Source organism: Clupea harengus, chromosome 12 (genome assembly GCF_900700415.2).
Source record: "Clupea harengus chromosome 12, Ch_v2.0.2, whole genome shotgun sequence".
NCBI lineage: Eukaryota > Metazoa > Chordata > Actinopteri > Clupeiformes > Clupeidae > Clupea > Clupea harengus.
In genome coordinates, this window is record NC_045163.1 from 10,070,940 (window position 1) to 10,077,983 (window position 7,044).

Here is a 7,044-nt window from a genome sequence, read left to right on the forward strand (position 1 = left end):
ATCAGAGCCGCCGACCTCGCGGAGCCTTTCCCATGCGCTAACGACGCTTGCCATATTTTAACCTGACGACCCATAACTCATAAACGCGGGTGATTACAATTCACCTCAAAAACGCAGCACCGCGGCCCCCTTCCAAAGGTTAAAGACATAACCCCCTGTTTACTTAGCTCCAGAGCCCAAGGGGGCTTTGGGATTTGCCTGTGTCCCACTTTAAAAAACTCAAAACAAATGCACACATAAGCTATCCCAGGGTGTTATTGTAATGATCAACTCAAGGGCGACATAGCTACGCTAACCAAATATTATGAGGCACTTCAATGAAGTATGGAAAGACATTCAATTAGACTAGCAGACCAATGTACATTTCCTCATTGCCTATGGCGGCTAAACCACTTCAGACGTGTGATCATGTGACAACTGGTTGCTGCTCCTGCACAATGATTCCATGATTAGAAGTGGGTGGAGAAGTATGGCTTCAATGTTACTTACCACAGCAGCGATGGATGTTATGGGCCTCCCCTGTTCATGAACTCCGCTTGACCAGGTAAAGACTGCAAGACCTGTGAGTCGATAGGAAGGCTGGTCAGCTAAGCAACAGCCTCTACCATGAAGGAAAGATGTTATTTATTATATGGAGAACAATAAAATGAATGGCATTACCGCCTACATTTTGCATGGAGAGGTTCCTCATATTGTGCATGCTTGCTGATCGTTTCCCCCGTGTGTCCGAGACACTGCTGGTGGCTAGGTGTTGGCACGTGTGACCCGCCCCATACCCGTAAGCTTCTCTCCCGAACGCTCGTGCGTTCCATTCCATGCCAACCGCCGCGGCTTAATTAGCCTGCCCGAGATTTACACTGCCAGAAAAATGTGTTTTTAACTTGTGTGCAAATTTTTTGCGGTGCGCCCCCCACTCTTGACTGGGCTCAGCTTCCTCCACGACTCGTTTCGAAAACAACTGGCCTGCCGCCCTGTGTGCCGGGGTTTGGCTGGCCACACACAGCCAAGGCAACATCTGCGTGACGAGATGCCACCTCGAATACGAGCAGACGGGAACTCAAAGGCATGAGCGTGGCTGCGGCTGGTACGCAAATGTGCGCCGTGTACCCCGTGGGAAAGTGAGGCGTTGCAGCAGACACGGGCATGAAGATGCTTTTGAAGTCTATAATGTGAGCTGTAATCTGCAAATCGTCCACCTTCAATGGGAAAGTAATTCAGAGCGGCAACAAACATCTATTTTAATTTTCCTGTTTTGGGCAAATTAGGGACAACGTGATCCAGAGCGTAAACAGCCATACTTTCTGATCTGGGAAAAAAAAGCAAAAGTTGAATTCTAAACGTGCTGGAAGCAGCGTTAGGGAGGCAAGTCATGTCATGTACAACGTGTTTTCCCGAGTTGAAGCACTGTAGGCTATTCTAATGATTATATATATAATATAATATAATATAATATATCTATATATATATATAACCTTGTGGTATGTGTGGTAGCCTAATTTCACTTCATCAGGAGGTGGCGGCAGGTGAAATGAAACACACTACAGGTCCAGATTGAGGCTTGATATGAAGAGGAGTCTGAGCTCTTGTGGAGACTAAGGGAAAGCCATGGATTGGTAATAGGACCATTAAACTTCAGGAAAAGTGATCAAGCATCCTATCCACTGAAGGATTCTCTAAAAATATAAAGACCAAAGAGATCGGAAATCAGTCTCTACCTTTTGGTAATTTCCTCCGCTGAGCAGTGTACAGATGCACAAGGTGCTGTAATTTAGCTGTTTCAGTTAACTTCTTTATTAACACTTTCACTCTAGGAGGTGTAATGGTTTAACTTCATGATATTACTCATAGTTATTGTTTAGAGTTTTACACAATAAAGGTCTGTGTTAAGTTTACAGTATAGTAGGTTCAAATGTGGATCATTCTGGTGATATCATCCCAAATTTAGGACACACATGATTCAGTTTACAGTCACATGAAATTCAAATGAAATTGCATGCTTGTGGGAAGTACAGGCGTACTTACAGAGTAAGACACTCTGTCTTAAAAATCAAACATTATTCTTTAAACATATATATTTTTTCTTTAAACATAACTTTTTTTCACATATATTATGTATGCAAATGATATCAACCGGGTACAATTATAACCCTTTTCCTTACGGGCTCATGATTTGCTTTGTGCTTACGGTCAGAGTAAAATGCTGTTCTTATTATGATTTTACAGCAAAAGTATCAGCTATTTAAAGGCCAGTAGATCTTCTGAGAAGCTGTCGACAGCATATGAAAGCCATACGCCCTAAGAGCAACGCATAAGAACACTGTACAATTATTAGCCCAAAAGGTTAAACATATTTAAACAAAGAATATCATCACAGAATACAAGAGAATGGGCCAGCTTTTCTTTTGCTAATCTCCTTTTTCCGAGAAGGGCTTACTAGTAGTTTTAAATGTTTTAATGAATGTGTAGAAAAAAACCTGCTTGTAAGGAGGAGCAGAAGAACCCTGTAATCAGGGTTATCTCCTGTGAAAAGACTCTTAAAGCTGATGGGTGGATGTCTATGAGCATTGACAAGAGACCAGAGTGTATTATGTCACAGGCTTTGTCTTCTGCTTAAAAGACTGAGCACACAATCAGTCCATTCACAACCAATCAGTGGCTTACCCCAAACATCACACTACATTAACACACACACACACACACACACACACACAAACCATATTCATAAATGCATACACACATGCACCACACACACATATTCACAAATGCACACACACACACACACACCATGTTCACAAATGCACAAACACGTGCATCTGCATGTACACACAAAAAGAAACATACACACTCAAACACACACACTCACACTCTCTCTCTTACACACACACACACACACACACACACACACACACACACCGTCTCCTAGCAAGTGGGGGCAGTGTTTGTGGCAGGTGCATTGACCCTGTAGGGCCTGCATTGAGCTCCCTGGGTCAGTGACACCCCGTCACACCCTGCTCCGACCTTATGACCAAGAGCCTGGCTAAACTGACCTGAGATCTGCTGACTGGACCCCAATCTGGGCCTGAGATGAGAGACCACCAGGCAACCTTTAGTATAGAGGCAGTGGACCACGCAGGAGACAGTCTCAGTCATTCCCCTACCTGACCTCATTAGGGAGAGACACAGAGGCGGAGGGCAGAGACACTGCTCAATAGAGGCAGAGAGACTAGTCTGTGTGTGTCTATCCATGCTTGTGTGTGTGTGTGTGTGTGTGTGTGTGTGTGTGTGTGTGTGTGTGTGTATGTGTGTAGTGTGTGCATGCATGCTTGTTTGTGCATGTGTGTGTGTGTGTCTGTGTGCAAGAGAGTGTGTGGGCATCTGCGACAATGGGTGAACGTGTTCCCATAAATGAGGTTAATCACAATTACTCATGACTCCAGCAGGGCACCCTGCTCGCCCCCTGCTACGTGACTGAATATAAATTCCCACTGGGTAGGGTAGGTTAGGGTAAGAGCAGAGGGCAGAGCTGGGGTGGCTCTCTGGGTGCAGGGGTCCCCCACAGATAATAATGAAGTGCTTTTTGGGAGCCATCTACCCAAAGCACCAAGAGCCTGCCTCTGGTTTCATTCATGAAAGCCACCGACATTTTGTGGCTTTAAGAACAATTTAGAAAAATTATACGCCACAGATAGAGGGGCTTAGACTGCGGTTCCCCCCATTACATTAAAGTGCAGTCGTTGTGTGGCTTCAATGACATTAACACACGCATACACACACACACCCCGCACACACACACAGAACACTGTACACATGCACACACACAAGAACAAACACACACTCATGACTGCACATATGCTCACACAAACACACACACACACACACAAAAAATAGTATATAGGCCCATACACACGTACAACTGCACACATGCTGCCACAAATTCATACGCATTCACACACTCATGCATTTATATACACACATGGCCACACACACACACACACACACAAACTCAAGCCTTTTCCATGGCAATTAGTACATTAATAAGTTTGACATGAGGTACTAAGCCAAGACATTGGGGGGAAGGGCTCTTTCTCCTTTCTATTTCTATTCGAAACGGGCTCCAGTGCCTGAATAACTATCAAGCATTACAGAACATAGAACACTTCAAGGGTTATTCAATTTGAGCCATTATTCAGAAGGGCCATCATATGGTCACCGCTGCCATGGTGGCCAATCAAATACTTTTCCAGAGTGTCTGAAAATAAAGTTTGACCCCCTGATCATTCACACTGCTTAATCATACAGTACATGTTAAAAAGACTTCAGAACTTCACATTCACTCACTTTGGCAGATGGGATTTCTGTCTGTCCCTGTATAGACGAAATGTAATCATTTCACACACACACTGAGAGTTTTATCGAAAATGACAGGCGGTGCAGTGAATTCAGACATTGTTTCAAAACACACACACACACACACACACACACACACACACACACACACAGTGAGGTTGACTCATAGCTGACATCAGCATTGAGAAGCCAGGGTTTTCACACAGTAAACTACTAAAAAAACAGATGCCACACAGAGCACAGGCCCAGGACGCTTCAGGGCTGATCAATGAAACGTTTTCTGCTAGCTAGTGCTTAGTCTCATACAGTGGAGATCTGCTGTCATGGTCACACAACAGAGTGCTGGGAGATCCAATGAGATGGGGCTGATTATGTTAGAAACAACAGTTAGGTCAGATCGTCTCTGTGTGCCAACTTGGCATCGTGTTTGCCACCCAGGCCACGGGCAGCAACTGGGGGACGAGGGAGCGGAGTGGCGGGCATACAAGGGGATTTTGTTCATCCAAATGTTCCCTTCTGACTGTTACCACACAAGCTGAGAGATGCTATAAAAACATGATCAAAGTTAATCATCTCCAGCACACACACACACACACACACACACACACACACACACACACACACACACACACACACACACACACACACACACACACACCTATACACACACGTACAGACTGCCACCCGGTAGAATAAGTGCCAAACATACTGTGCACATTTTTACCATGCACACACACACCTACACACACTCTCTAGGTGGGCAGTATGCCTTGGTATTGCCAAACACACACACACGCATATTTACACACACACCCACTCTCCTGGTGGGTAATAAGCCTGGGCACAGCCACACACACGCACTTGGTGAGCAGTAAGCCTGGGCACAGCCGTGCACACACACACACACACACACACACACACACACACACACACACGCACACACAGACACACATTGTCTGGCGTTGGATGGAGCGCAGCCAGAGAGCGAGGCGATCCAATAACCTTTCAGATCTGGCTGAGGCAGATAAATGAGAGTTTCAGTGCTCTCAGAGCCACTGTGCTAAACGCCAGTAATGACTTCGCCAGAAAACAATTTTCTCCCCCGTCTCTCTGCCCACGTCCACATTCACCCTAAGCACAGCCATACTTCAAACATGGAGGTGCAGACAGCTAGGGCGTGGATGGATTTGACTTCTGTGCCAGCATGAGATATCTCCCTCATACATCCACATCTTCATATACTGCAGATGCCTATACATCATGTAACACTAATTGTAACTGTCATAATAATTATTACCCTGGGCTAGCATGTGCAGTCCCATCATGCCAAATCCATCTTCACTGCAAACTGGAGGGTTAAACTTCTCATTAGAATCACACATACGGTACGTACGGTAAAAAAAAAAAAACACTAATAAGACAAGCACATGGTGAAACAAAGTTGTAAAAGTACTTGTGGGCTAGGGATTATTTTACAATTTAGTAACAGATAGCATTATGCTAGTCATTGATCTGTTTTCATATTACAGTGCTAATGCTAGTGTTGGAATATTTTTGTATATGATGGACAAGGATTAACTCATGGGATATGGATGGCATTTAAAGAGAGAAAAGAGAAGCTGTTAGATCATAAAATAAGGGGAGCATCCCAGAGAATGGGCGTGGTGTCAAACACACAACAAGTTTGGATTGAGTAAAGTAAGATAACGGGGTCAAACCTAATTGGTCACAGGGGTCAACCAAACAAAAGAAACTTTTAAAAGGTCTGACCCGCCATTCATACAGTGAGATCATCCATGGACCATCTTCTTATTGTGGCTTAGAGACCGCAATACAATCTGCAAAACTATCCATTCAGCTTTTTGACTTTGAATTGTTGTGGAATTATAAGATAGTGGCTGGTTTTCGCCACGACACTAGTCATGGATCTGATTACATATTACTGATAGCATTGTGCTGGTCATCATGGGTCTGTTTTAATATTACAGTGCTAAGGCTAGTCATGGATCTGTTTTCATATTACAGTGTTAATGCTAGTCATGGACCTGTTTACATATTACTGACAGCGTTATGCTAGTCATGGATCTGTTTACATATTACTGACAGCATTATGCTAGTCATGGACCTGTTTACATATTACTGACAGCATTATGCTAGTCATGGACCTGTTTACATATTACTGACAGCATTATGCTAGTCATGGATCTGTTTACATATTACTGACAGCATTATGCTAGTCATGGGTCTGTTTTCATATTACAGTGCTGATGCTAGTCATGGATTTGTTTTCATATTACAGTGTTTTAGGAGTTCTGCTGGGTTCTCAGACTGGTTTCAATCATGTGTCTTAACATAATACTCCAAGTCAAAACCACTATATTAATGTAACTGAACTGATTATAGATAACTCTTGAATTAGGTAGGACATTAAGACCCTGTAGGAAAGGGGAGGGGTGATCAGATGAGAGCTGTAACCCTATGGAGCTGCTGCTGTTCACTAGGCTCCGTCTTTATCCCACACAATGAAGCAGGCGGCTCTGAAGGGGTGGTCCTGACATGAGCCGAGGGTCTCTAATTACACACACTCTCTCTCTCCCGCTCTCACCCCCACACACCCACACACACAGAGATCGCTTAAAGACAGAGGAGACACAACCACAGAATGAAGCAAAGCTGGGACCACTCAGGGTGTTCCCC

The 7,044-nt window shown here is 44.3% G+C and overlaps 1 long non-coding RNA gene across 1 annotated transcript in view; it reads right to left on the reverse strand.

Annotated features, from left to right (window-relative positions):
* LOC116222724 overlaps positions 1-1,119 on the reverse strand; it is a 9,868-nt gene extending 8,749 nt beyond the window's left edge. The window contains exons 1-2 of the long non-coding RNA XR_004164753.1: positions 668-1,119; positions 490-560 (exon numbers count right to left, since the gene is read on the reverse strand). This is a non-coding gene — a long non-coding RNA (uncharacterized LOC116222724). The remainder of the gene's footprint in view (positions 1-489; positions 561-667) is intronic.
* Positions 1,120-7,044: the final 5,925 nt, after the last annotated feature.